Raw genomic sequence first — 14,404 nt, forward strand, 5'->3', positions numbered from 1 at the left:
ATCTCTTACTAAACCACCACGGTGGGTTTATAATAGTGTTTTGTTAACATCTGCAATGTTAAATTATATTATTAGGATATAATGGAAAATAATAACCATCAGAGAAACTTGAACAAGAGACAAGTAAATTCATTCACACACACACACACACACACACACACACACACACACACACACACACACACACACACACACACACACACACACACACACACACACACACACACTCTGCGGGAAATGCACCTTACGACACTGGAAGACAGAAGAGTAAGGGGAGACATGATCACAACCTACAAAATCCTCAGGGGAATAGACCGGGTAAACAAGGATAAACTATTCAACACTGGCGGGACGCGAACAAGGGGACACAGGTGGAAACTGAGTACTTACATGAGCCACAGGGACGTTAGAAGGAACTTTTTCAGTGTCAGAGTAGTTAACAGGTGGAATGCATTAGGCAGTGATGTGGTGGAGGCTGACTATATACACAGTTTCAAATGTAGATATGATAGAGCCCAATAGGCTCAGGACTCTGTACATCTGTAGATTGACAGTTGAGAGGCGGGGCCAAAGAGCCGAAGCTCAACGCCCGCAAGCACAACTAGGTGAGTACACACATCATGGTCATATTCCTAGAGCAGAGTTCTAGCGTAGGACCAGCAGAACAAGGTGAACATAGATGGAAACTAGAGAAACAAATGTCACCGAGGGGTCAGAAATAACTATTTAAATTAGCACAACCTCAACCCCTGTAAGCACAGCTAGGCTAGGCGAGCAGTTTGGCTAGGCAAGCGCTGCTAGGCTAGGCAAGCACAGTTTGGCTAGGCAAACGCAGCTAGGCTAGGCAAGCGCTGCTAGGCTAGGCAAGCACAGTTTGGCTAGGCAAACGCAGCTAGGCTAGGCAAGCGCTGCTAGGCTACGCGAGCCCCACGACAAAAACCAACCGACCCAGAGGCCGGCTGAGCTCTTCCTTACTATGACACTACTATCTCTGGCTAATACAGGGTTGACGTGCCCTTAGGATCACGGCAAGGTGGTAGCCCCTCCCGAGGGCACCACCTGGCCACGACCTACAGCCACCACCACCTCCACGGTTACACAACTCTCGATCACCAGGATGAAGTAAGGTAAGACTAGGCAGGCTAGGCTTGTGGTGGCTAATATCAATGGCAGTAATTGTCCTCCAGTAGTGGTGTAAGGTCATCTTGCACCAGCAGGAGGGTGTCTCAGTGGGTTTAATACACCCGACACTTTGTCAGGTCAAGGAAAGTAACAAGATTTTCAAAAAATCTAATTTTGGGGGGGGGGGGGTGGGGGGGGGCATAAAACTAAATATTAAAATACTTTATTATATGCCATTGTGATAGCTTAAGAGTCATAGACATGATTTCAGTTGACACTTGTGTTTGATGTTAATTTTTGACCATTTTGGAAAAAAATTTGACACACAATTCAATATTTTTCCCCCCTTACTATTTATGCTACAATGCTGAGATTTGGACCAGTTTCATCTCTCTCCACGTTTCTTCCCCTCCTCACCACCCCCTCTCTCCTTCCCTCTCTTTCCCCTCTCTCCACCATTTTCACTCATACACTTTAATATCACAAATTAATGAAAACTGAAAACTCTACAGAAAACAAATCCCAGATTTCAGACCATGAACATCGCAGAGGGGGCCGCTATTGTAGCCGATATTTCTAAAAAAAAGGTGGCACTGGGGCAGACCCAGACTGGCCTATGCCACTCCCATACCCTTCATGTGTCATCTTGGAAAGTTGGATGAGCTCAGCTCCAGGCGTCTATCCTTCTATGGACATATATTCTATCATATAAACATAGGAAGATGTGTTCCTATGTTTATTTGTTGCTAGGCAACAATTGCCTAGCTCACAGATACCTATTTACTAGTAGCATTTATTTATTGGTAGTGGTCATAGCCTCCTTAAAGACCGCGTGGGATAAACTAAGATCTTACACCACACTTAAGTTGACCTCTTAGTATGAGGATGGTAATTACAGGTCATCTTGAGTGTGTCAATACCTCGGACACTTGTATGGAACAAGTACCCAACATCACCATTGCTTCATCCTAAACAAACACATCATCATAGAATTTATTTTAAACCAATGCTACAATAAAATAATACATTACCTATTGCAGTAACTGGTCTCCAAAGCAGTAACACAAGTGTTGCCAGCACACACCGAATATATATATATAATTCAAAATGTATTCACTGAACCATAGGCTTCGCGACTAAACATATATCCAATGTGAAGCAATGGTAACACGTTACAGCAGCAGCAGGACGCACACCTCCGCACCCACCCACACTGTGATGACAACTGCTCATTCACACGTCTTCTGCACCGTCCATGCTGCAGGGAAAAATATCGTACGGACCGTCATTCTCTCTTTCATCCGTGACCTCAACTCACCCAGCACACTCTGAATAATCAGAAGCATCAAACCTCCCTCTCAAATAACGATCCATTGTTATTCAAGACTTGACACTATGTGTGAGAAGAGAGAGGAGCGAGAGAAGCGAGGGTTTGGTCGTACGCTTGGCAGCGCGGGCTAGCAACAGGTTCCTGCAGCATCCAAGATCTTGGTGTATATAGAGAGGCTGCTGCTACCTGTTCATCTCCTGCTGGTGTCATTACCAACTCACACACTGCCCCTCTGTGTCTCCCCAGCTCCTGTAAGCTAGCCTGCAACTCCTCTGTAGCCACAGCTTGTCTCTGTTGAATAACAGCACCAGCATCAGTACTTAAACATCCCTCTCTATTACTGTGTTCTTATGTATTTACATTTTTGCAAATACAATAATTAACAGGGTGATTCAAAAGTTCGAGCCCACACAGGACAAATAATTTATCCATTAAAGATTATATTCATGTTCAAATTTCTCTTTGGTTATGTTGATATGAAATGGGAGCCTTAGGCTTGCGAACCTTGTTTTCTTGACGAGTTCAAAGGGGAAATTATATATTAAAGCTGTAACCACTCTCTGAATGTTGCCTGTTGCATCATATTTGCAGGAATACAGGAGCTCAATCTGAACATTTTATTAAGTAATATTAATTAAAAAAATACAACATAAAATACAATAAAATAAATCAATAAAAATGAAACTTTTTAAATTACACCATCCTCATTGTCCTGGACTCACCTAGTTGTGCTTGCGGGGGTTGAGCTCTGGCTCTTTGGTCCCGCCTCTCAACTGTCAATCAACCGGTATACAGATTCCTAAGCCTATTGAGTTCTATCATATCTACATTTGAAACTGTGTATGGAGTCAGCCTCCACCATATCACCGCCTAATGCATTCCATTTACTAACTACTTTGGCATTGAAAAAGTTCTTTCTAATGTCTCTGTCCCCTTGTGCCTGTACCACCCGTGTTAAATAATCCATCCATGTCTACTCTGTTAATTGATTCTCCTGAGAATTTTGTATGTGGTGATCATCTCTCCCCGAGCTCTTCTGTCTTCCAGCGAGGTGAGGTGCAGTTGACTCAGCCTTTCCTCGTAACTCATGCCTCTTAGTTCTGGGACTAGCCTAGTGGCATACCTCTGAACTTTTTCAAGCTTCATCTTGTGCTTGACAAGTTACGGGCTCCATGCTGGGGCCGCATACTCCAGGATTGGTCTTACATATGTGGTATACAAGATTCTGGAAGAGTCGTTACACAGGTTTCTGAATGCAGTTCTGGTGTTAGCCAGCCTCGCATACGCCGCCGATGTCATTCTTTGATGTGTGCTTCAGGAGACAGGTTTGGCGTGATATCAACTCCTAAATCTTTCTCTCTGTCCGTTTCATGAAGGACTTTATCTCCCATTCGGTATCCAGTGTCTGGCGTCAAATTTCCTCCACCTAGTCTCATTACCTTACATTGACCTCGGTTGAAGTTTAGAAGTCATTGTGTGGCATTGTGCTGCCACCTGTGTGGTAGTGAATATGAGCACCATGCTCACTACCATAACAACCTTCTTTAATTGCTCCCACAAGGCAAAAATCGTATATACCGTTAGTAAAGATCTAAAAATAATGGTTCCACAGACAAATATTCGCTGACGATTCATGGTCGTATATCCAAAGTGGCACTCCCTCGTGCACGGTGATGTGTTGATCAGGTGTTGACCAGGTGTTGATAATGTGTTGACCAGGTGTTGATCAGGTGTTGATCAGGTGTTGACCAGGTGTTGATAATGTGTTGACCAGGTGTTGATCAGGTGTTGATCAGGTGTTGACCAGGTGTTGATAATGTGTTGACCAGGTGTTGATCAGGTGTTGATCAGGTGTTGATCAGGTGTTGATCAGGTGTTGATAATGTGTTGACCAGGTGTTGATCAGGTGTTGATCAGGTGTTGCAAGCCCGGGCTAACTTTTAATGAGTGCCATATAAGCAGGCGAGAAAGAGACGAGATATATTGTACGTATAATATAAATAAAATATGCACGGATGCCCTGCTGAGAAGGTGGGCATATTTGATTTAAAATGTGTCTCGCTTGCATAGTATTCAACCAGTGTTTGAAGCTATTTCATTCAACTGCAACAAAAGGTGCATTAAATATTGTTCTTCGGTTCAAGCTTATAGAGGTGAACAATACAGTGAACAGGTGACATCATGAAAGAACCAGTACAAGAACGATGACATCAGAGGCTTGTTAAGTGTGAAGTATGAGACGTCGAGTCTTAATAAGCAATGACCCAATAAGGTGGAGGTTTGGGGCCCCAGGTCCTGTGCAGCATAATCCACACACACCTATGTGGGCCCCAAGCCTGAAGCTCACACGTGTGGACCTCAAGCTTCGGTAAACGGAATGACATTACGAGCTTGAAGATAATTGTAAATCTCAAAAATTGTCTTCAAATCCGACTGCGAAAAATATTTACAAATCCGACTGCGAAAAACATCTACAAATCCGACTGCGAAAATTACCTACAAATCCGACTGCGAAAAACGTCTACAAATCCGACTTTGAAAAACATCAACAAATCCGACTGCGAAAATTACCTACAAATCCGACTGCAAAAACCATATACAAATCCGACTGCGAAAAACATCAACAAATTCGACTGAGAAAATTACCTACAAATCCGACTTTGAAAAACATCTACAAATCCGACTGGGAAAGGGATCCTGGGTGTAAATATTGCAATAACCTTGGCCTCCAGACAGCCAGCAACGCGTGAACGCCCAAGACGAACTGAGGAGTTCTTGCTTGTTAACCTCCCCACGATATAATTACGGAAACACCAATTATGTTATCCTACCTGAAGGAGGCTGTCAGCATCATGAGCCTCCCTCACGATGGGAAGCACTCAGAGCTTCTGTAGAACGATGAACGACGTCGTTGAAGAGAATAAGATGTATGACATTCACTAACAATGAGGCTATAAATACTTTGGTGGCAGTATGGTAATTAAGACAGAGACGGTATCGTAGTGAGGGATCTCAACTTGCCAAGTTGAGATTTAAAAAGATTGTAAAAGGTAGGGATTAGTTTGGTTATAAGAGCTTAGAATCGGGACACCGATTTTTGGTAAGTTTATAGGTGTATCTCGGCACAATACAGGAGTGAATATTGCTGGGTGTAAACAGGACCTGTGTGGCTTGATTCAATAGGACTCTCGGAATGTTTTTATTATTGAGAATATTCCTGTTATGTGTGAGAGCATCAAGAGAAAGGGGGTAAGGGAATGCGAGTTAGAATTCAGATGCTCCACAGACCTGGCCGTCTAGGCCACACCCGACCAGGTCTAGGCCACACCCGACCAGGTCAAGGACACACACTCGACCAGGTCTAGGCCACACCCGACCAGGTCGACAAGTTCAACAAGTCGACCAGCTGTCGACTCGGCAATTCCCCAGCAATCCCCCACCGAGGAATCTCGGTGGGGGATTGTGGCCTTGTGTGGGGGGAGGGGGGAAGAGAGCCGAAATGCGACACCCATTGTGGAGTAGGTAGTGTCTGCCTGGGGTGTACGGCTATGGGGGCTGGGGTATATGGGGGGGGGGGTAGAGTTGGGGCATAACCCACTCATTCACTGGGTTTAAGCCTCCCAACTCTACCATCCACTCCCCGCTCCTGTGCCAGGTAAGTTACGGGCTCACCATAGCCCATGCTACTTGGATCTTGTTCCGAGTAGCTGAATCTATAACAACAACATACCATCCACTCCGCATATCGGTCTGACATAAACGAAATACCACATTCTGAACGACTCTTTGTTCAGATTGTTAAAGGCAGTTCTTATATTAGCCAACCTTCCTTATGCAGCTGGTGAAGTTCTTGTGGCGTGTGCTGCTGGTGACAATAACGTAAGCTTTTAAGGGTTGATAGATGTTAATCTTCTTGTTTGAGGAGCTGTTCACTTGAGACAGTTAAGCAAGTCCCAGCTGTGTCTTTTCAACACTAGAGAACACTAGAACTTTTCACACTAGAGATGCTATACCGATGATGATACTTTTCAAAACGCTTGTGCTATCTAGAGTGGAGTACTGCTGCACAATGACAGCCCCTTTCAAAGCTGGAGAAATTGCTGACCTAGAGAGCGTGCAGAGATCCTTTACTGCTAGAATCCACTCAGTAAAACATCTAAATTACTGGGACCGACTAAAGAGCCTAAATCTGTACTCCCTTGAGCGCAGGCGGGAGAGATACATAATAATTTACACGTGGAAAATAATTGAGGGGCTGGTCCCAAACCTGCACACAGAAATAACACCACATGAGACCAGAAGACATGGCAGGATGTGCAGAATACCCCCGTTGAAAAGCAGAGGTGCAACAGGTACTCTGAGAGAGAACTCTATCAACATCAGAGGCCCGAGACTGTTCAACACGCTTCCACTACACATAAGGGGCATAACTGGCAAACCCCTCACAGTGTTCAAGAGAGAACTGGATAAGCACCTCCAAAGGATACCTGATCAACCAGGCTGTGACTCATACGTCAGGCTGCGAGCAGCCGCGTCTAACAGCCTGGTTGATCAGTCCAGCAACCAGGAGGCCTGGTCGACGACCGGGCCGCGGGGACACTAAGCCCCGGAAGCACCTCAAGGTAGCCAAGGTAGCCTGTGTCTGGGTACAAGTGACAGGATGAACAACCCAGCGGGTTTTCTTCCTATTGGGGAGTGTTGTACATGCTGCTATGGCGGTGTGTCCACTCACAAGATGAGTGGCGCTGCCCAATAAACTCGCCCCTCGGGGCAAAATTTAAAATTTAGGTTAGGGGGCTATATTAGCCCATAAGTCTTTTTCTCTCTCCGATACCACGAGGATTTCCTCTCTCTCGTATCATCCTGAGATGGAGACATCCTGAGACATACTTGTTTTGTGAGAACATATATATAATAGGCAGTTTTTGTGCTTAGGTCGTGTATATTATGCTCTCCTTATATTAATGTTTAGTTAGTTTAGTTCATTTATTTTGCACCCCATACCTATCTTGTGGGTGGTAGTGGAAAGGGTTACAGAGGCACATAATGGGCTCAGGGACTGAACACCACAATTCATTTAGCTAAGCAAGTTACAATCTTGATGAACTTGTTACAAAATTCAGTATAAGTCGTCACATCAACAAAGGGTTCGAGATCGACCACAAGTACAGTTTGTAAATTAAGCAACTGACATATGTTTTATTTATTTATTTATTTATTTATTTATTTTATTTATATATATACAAGAAGGTACATTGGGTTTGTGAGAATACATTGGATAGTACAGTAATTACATTCTTGTAAAGCCACTAGTACGCGCAGCGTTTCGGGCAGGTAATGAGAGAGCTAGTGTGGAGAGCTAGTGTCACAATTGATATGTTTGTCCTGCACACCGCCCCCCATCCAGTGGGCAGCGTACTACCTCATTTAGCTAAGCAAGTTACAATCTTGATGAGGGACGATAACAACAAAACTGATATAAAATAGTTACACAAACTTACGTAAACAATTTTCATTTTCTTAAATAAAACGACAAATTAAAGAAAATTGTAATTTAGTGGTAAACTTCAGTATTTATAAAATTCATTTGCTTGAATTTTACCTGAATCATTTACCTGAATTAACCTGAGGGCCACTAATACTAGTAGCCTTGACGAGGACAGGAAGCCGACGGCTTTTCAAAGGTCACCCAATTTGCCCTGATGATCTTTTCCAGCTGTATTTTAAAACCCAGCAGAGTTTTGGCGGTTACGGCTTTGGCGGGTAGGCGGTTCCACGGGTTTACAACCATGTGAGTGAAAAATCATCTACAGTTTTCTGTCCTACATTGTTGCTTGTTGAGCTTGAACCCGTTGCTCCTCGTTCGTTTTATATCTGACATTTTGACGAAAGTGTCTGGATCGACATCCTCCAAATTGTTTAGTACTTTAAAGGTTCGATGAGATCCGCCCTGTCATGCCTGGTGTGTAGTGTTGTTAGCCCTGTGGCCCTCAACCCTTCCTGATACGTGAGATGTCTCAGCTCTGGGAGGATTTTTGTTGCCCGGTGTTGCACCTTCTCCAGACCAGCTATATCTTTCTGAAGATGAGGTCTCCACGCCTGGATGCAATAATCCAGGTGGAGGCGCACCAGAGACTTATAACATTGAATGACTACTTTCTTTTCTTTGAAGGTAAAGGTACGTTTAATTATTGCCAGGGTTTGGTTCGCTTTTTATTACCGCCGCTCCCACTTGTGCAACTTTTAGTGAATGATGGATTCTGACTCCAAGGTTCTTTTCTTCATCTATCTGTTGTAAGGTAGTGCTGTCAGTTTGGTAATTGTGACGTGGATTGACAGTGTTTCTTGTATAGGTATAAAAGAGGCACAGGATTGAACTGTGGTGGTGGTGGTGCCTCTTCAAATGGGTGTCCTATAGAGGCGGATTCTTCTCCCATTGGTCCAAGCATGACTTGAAGAACAGACCTTCCTTCCAATAAACACTTGGTAGAAAAACACACCTGCACAAAAGAACATATATATACCTTCTCAAATGTACACACACCTTACGTACATAGTACATAATATACACAAATGTACATTAACCAAGTGTTATACGACAAAGAGTACTGGGAAGACGGGACACCACGATCGTAGCTCTCATCCTGTAACTACACTTAGATAATTACACTTAGGTAATTACCTCGCGGCCGAGAGAACAGCACTCGCAGTCCACGAATTCGGATTCGATCGGCCAAAACTGTGTTTTGCTAACGAACTTCTGTGGCCTTAATAGCTTCCAGCATAGTCGGACTTAGCATGGGAAAACGGATGGTCAACATCCGGTCCCTATACTAGAAGCCTGACAGTTATCTCAGTTGCAGGGGAGAATATGTCCGGTTATTTCCACTACTGGACAGACAACTGCTTGTAATCTCTCTCTCTCTCTCTCTCTCTCTCTCTCTCTCTCTCTGCAGCATCTTGAATAACACAACAAGATGCAGGATTGGGAACACAAACAGCTACAGGGAACAGAAACGTCCACTCGTATCTCTTGGCAGAAGATGGATATCCTGTTTGTTTCCACATCCAAGGTGGGAAAATATTACATTCTTTCTTGCTAGAGAGAGAGAGAGAGAGAGAGAGAGAGAGAGAGAGAGAGAGAGAGAGAGAGAGAGAGAGAGAGAGAGAGAGAGAGAGAGAGAGAGAGAGACAGAGACAGAGACAGAGACAGACAGAGAGAGAGACAGACAGAGAGAGAGAGAGAGAGGGGTGGAGGGTTACACAAAATTTAGGGAAGCACCAAATAAAGGTACAAATGCATGAACATTAACCGAAGAAAATTGAAAAGCGAATCAGACAATGTAAGGGGCATAATGTAAGGTTGGCCAAAATTAGACTCTGAATAAGGAGTCTTTCAGGACCTTGTATACCACATACGTCAGCCAAGTTATGGAATATGCAGCGCCACCGTGGTATCCTTCCGTTCTCCGCAAAAATGTGTGTATTCACCTAGGTGTGCTTGCGGGGTTTGAGCTCTGCTCTTTTGACCCGCCTCTCAACTATCAATCAATCAACTGTTACTAACTACTAATATCCCCCCCTTCCCCCTCCCCACACACCAGGAAGCTGCCCGTAACAGCTGTCTTAACTCCCAGGTACCTATGTACTGCTAGGTAACAGGAGAATCAGGGTGAAAGAAACTATGCCCATCTGTTTCCGCCGGCGCCAGGAATCGAACCCCGGACCTCAGGACTACGTATCCAGCGTGCTGTCCACTCAACCACCAGCGCCTTGTGTATGTGTGTGTGTGTGTGTTTGTGTGTGTTTGTGTGTGTTTTAGAGAGGGGATAAGATGGGACGGGTGGGAGTTTTTTATTTTTTTTTTTGAACGAGACTCGGAAATCCTGTAGCGCTCATGATAACAACTCTCTAATCAGTTTTTTTATTTTTTTTAGGATGAGCAGCAGCTGATGTTTTGTTGTGTGTGGTGCGCGGGTCCCGGCGCACCACACAGGACTTGTAATCCTGTGGTCCTGGGTTCGATCCCAGGCGCCGGCGAGAAACAATGGGCAGAGTTTCTTTCACCTATGCCCCTGTTACCTAGCAGTAAAATAGGTACCTGGGTGTTAGTCAGCTGTCACGGGCTGCTTCCTGGGGGTGGAGGCCTGGTCGAGGACCGGGCCGCGAGGACACTAAAAAGCCCCAAAATCATCTCAAGATAATCTCAAGATAACATGGGCCAGTCCACACACACCATATCGTGACACTGCCAATACCCTACCTCCGCTCTCCAGATATACACAGGCAGAGGGTTTCAACAACACACTGACAGGGGTCTCAAATAATCACATACAGGGGTAGCTAACACCCTGGCAGGAGTCTCTAGTCACTCACTAGCAGCACTTCTCAACAGACGCATCACTGTCCTCTTGTAATTCTTCCTGGCCAATCCCGGGTACGTCGGTCCAAACAACACTACATAAATCAGCAGCTAACACACACTGCTATAACCGACGGCGGCCACTTTGTCCTCTTACAAGACCAAGTCAAGAAAGAGTTCTGGACTGCCTAACGTGAACTGCCCTCCTCAGCGCAATCACCTCCTTACGTTGTTGTTGTTGATTTAGGGGCGACAACGACCGTGAGATCGGATGCGCCCCGGCATACCATTGATGGGTTAATCGCGAAGCTCGGAAAGGTGTAACACAAAGCCTAATCACGAAACGAGTGACGCCAATCACTTGAAACTATTATGCCTTGCGGCTAAAAAAACACAAACGGGTAGATGATTGGGGAGCCCCAGGAGTCCCTCAGGGTGACAAGCACCGGCCCCGCTCCACACAGAGAACACCAGGTAGCAAAACCAAAACTCTGCCCCAACTAAAACGCAAAAGTCATCCAGTGTCCTTCGGCAGAGCAGATGCCGGCCGCCCATCACGGCCAAGGGCACACCAGGAGCCCACCAAGACCCGCCAATCCCCGGCACCTCGGCCAAACCGTCGCCGGACACCGTCACCCCACCAGGAGAACCAGCCAGAACACGTAAAAAATAAAATCTATGAACAATCCCGTGACCCGAGGCGATATGTGCGCCAGGCTCGTACAACTGGACCGTTGAATAGGGATGCCAACAGCAGTAGCAAAGCTAAAACGCGAAAACAAGACGTGAACCGGTAGCTCCCAGGTGGAGGAGGCGTCCAGACGTCCGCTCGTCGTCAAGGTTGAACCAGGAGTCCCGCCTCCCTACGTCACCTCTGTGAACATAAAACGTCATTAGCTAGACAGATAGTATACTGGGTGACCTTAGGATAACACCCATTCACCGGGGGAACTGAACACACAGTCCAGAAATTGCAATTGTAGTCGCTACCTAGAGCGTGTTGATCTCGATACGCCACCCGCCAGAGGTCATCCTCATCGACCTCACCTTCTGAGGCAGGAAACTGGAGCCTTTCACCGATGTCACGCCACCACCAACAGATGGCGTAGTTTGCACCTCACCCTAATACCTGTGAGTTGGAGTGCAGGTCCATAGATGGCGTAGGAATCGCTACTCCCCACTACGGGGATTGTGTCGATACCGTAACAGATGGGTTATTTAAGGACTGCAGAACACTTTCAGTCACAAAATATCACACAGAATATCTCACCATAGACTAGTGAGAATGCTTAGGACGAAGGAGGATTGACACTGACTACAAAAATTGAACAAGCCACGGAAATGGACCGAGAAGTGGCTATTCGAGTCCAATCCCAGTATGTGCAATGATATCACCATGATGAAGGAGGCCACAGGAATCATAGTATACAGTTGGAGAACAACTTCTTGAGTCAGGAAGGACAAAAAAAATGTTTAATGGTTTATCATGTTACACCGAGTCTAAAATCTGAAAGCCTCGTGTAACATGATAAAATAGTCAGCATACGCCAAACTGACATACTTAACGACCTGTAGTGAAGTTTGTACAAGTCCTTAAACAGCGTTCGAGGCAGTTACTTGAGAACCGTCTTAATGATAACACTTATAGGATGGGTATGAGGTCCAACAATACTCACAAGATGGGTAACTCCACCACCGCTCACAAGATGGGTATGGGCTCCACCACCGCTCACAAGATGGGTATGAGGTCCACCACCGCTCACAAGATGGGTATGAGATCCCTAGCCACTTAATGAATGAGCATGGGGTCCATCACCACTTGCAGGATGAGTATGGGATGAATAATACTTGAACTAAACAAATCAATATGGTCCGCCACTCAATGAAAAAAACTGTGCTTCTCTCGCTATAAATTCGCTTCCCGGGGCCCATGGAGAGGCATTGTAGAGCTGGCAGTTGCTGTGAGCGGTTGTACCAGTTGCTGTGAGCGGTTGTACCAGTTGCTGTGAGCGGTTGTACCAGTTGCTGTGAGCGGTTGTACCAGTTGCTGTGAGCGGTTGTACCAGTTACTACGAGCGGTTAAACCGATCACATAGCCTCATCTGCTTCACAATCTGCTGGTTGATTTACAAACTCGGAGGTAAGATCGGTTGGAAATAGGTGTAGCAAAGTGGTTGTTGTTAAGTTGTGATTCCTCGCTTCCTGGGAAATGCTGTTGTGGGATTTTGTAGGATTTTGTCTTTGTATGACATGTAAATTTTATATAGCGACAGTTCTTCATGTAGTTTGATGTTCGGTGAATATTTTTGACCGGGGTTTGTTTGATGCAAGCCTACTGCTGTGATTTGTGAGGGGTTAGTATGATCTATAGGCCTACTGTTGTGTTGTCAGGGGTTTTACCTGAATTTACCTGAGGTCCACCATCTTACTAGTGGCTTGGACGAGGGCAGGAAACTGGCGACTTGTCAAAGGTCCCCCCCCCCCATTCATTCTGATGCCTTTATCCAGCTGGATCTTGAATTGCAGCAGTTTTGGCATTTACGGCGTCTGCGGGTAGGTAGTTCCGTAACTTTATACCCTTATGGGTGAAAAAGCATTTATTGTTGTTTGTCCTATATTGCGGCTTGTTAAGCTTGAAGCTGTTCCTCCTTGTTTGTGTTACTTCTGACCTTCCTTGAAGAAGTAGTTTGGATCAATATCTTCCTAATTGATCAATATTTTAAAAGTGAGAAAACTTAATATTTAAAAAGTAAAAACTTTTAAATCTTTCAGTAAGATGAGCTCTGTCATGTCTGGTTTGTTTCGTTGTTACTCCTGTGACCCACAACCGTTCCTGGTATGAGTCGAGACTTAGTTCTAGGAGGATTTTTGTTGCCCAGTGTTGAACTTTCTCTAAAGCAGATATGTCTTTCTGAAGCTCTCCACATATGTCAGTTGCTTAATTTAGAACCTGTACTTGAGGTCGATCTCGAACCCATTGTTGATGTGATAACTTATATTGAATTTTGTAACTAGCTCATCAAGATTGTAACTTGCTTAGCTAAATGAATTGTGGGGTTCAGTCCCTGAGCCCATTATGTGTCTCTGTAACCCTTTCCACTACCGCCCACAAGATGGGTATGGGGTGCATAATAAATGAACTAAACTAACTGAAGATGCAGTAGTTCAAATGAGGAAGCACCAGAGATGTATACAGGTGAATAACTACCTTCTCCTTTCCTTGAAGTCAAAGGTTCGTTTGACTAGTCCAAGAATTTGGTTGGCTACTTTTACTGCAACTCCAACTTTATGCAACTATCAGTGATTGGTGGATTCTGGCTCTATGATTCTTTTCTTCATCAATCTGCTGCAAGGCAGTGTTGTAGATGTGGTAGTTTTAATGTGCATTATTATGCCCTACATGCAAGATCTTCCATTTGTCGATATTAAAAAAGCATTTTCCAGTCTTCCGACCATTTGTAGAGATCGTGAAGATCTCTATTGTATACTGTAGGTCTACAGCTGTTTTGGCAGGGATTGTATAATGTAGGCCTACGTCTGTGTTTATTGTCTAAGCTCTGTTAAGTGGTACACACACACCGTGGTGTGAT

At 44.9% G+C, this 14,404-nt stretch overlaps 2 protein-coding genes across 4 annotated transcripts in view; one reads left to right on the forward strand and one right to left on the reverse strand.

Moving 5' to 3' along the window:
• Positions 1-2,349, reverse strand: part of LOC123761629 (uncharacterized) — a 180,637-nt gene extending 178,288 nt beyond the window's left edge. Inside the window, exon 1 of one of the 2 annotated variants that reach the window (XM_045747679.2) lies at positions 2,154-2,349. The gene's annotated coding sequence lies outside the window, so the exon portion shown is untranslated. The remainder of the gene's footprint in view (positions 1-2,153) is intronic. The other variant, XM_069330721.1, reaches the window with a different exon arrangement.
• Positions 1-14,404, forward strand: part of LOC123761628 (uncharacterized) — a 46,553-nt gene that overhangs the window by 28,980 nt on the left and 3,169 nt on the right. Inside the window, exon 1 of one of the 2 annotated variants that reach the window (XM_045747677.2) lies at positions 12,591-12,954. The exons of the other annotated variant lie outside the window; for it this stretch is intronic. The gene's annotated coding sequence lies outside the window, so the exon portion shown is untranslated. Of the gene's footprint in view, positions 1-12,590; positions 12,955-14,404 lie in introns of those variants that run through there. 2 annotated transcript variants of the gene reach the window in all.

The sequence above is a fragment of the Procambarus clarkii genome, chromosome 24 (genome assembly GCF_040958095.1).
Source record: "Procambarus clarkii isolate CNS0578487 chromosome 24, FALCON_Pclarkii_2.0, whole genome shotgun sequence".
Lineage (NCBI taxonomy): Eukaryota > Metazoa > Arthropoda > Malacostraca > Decapoda > Cambaridae > Procambarus > Procambarus clarkii.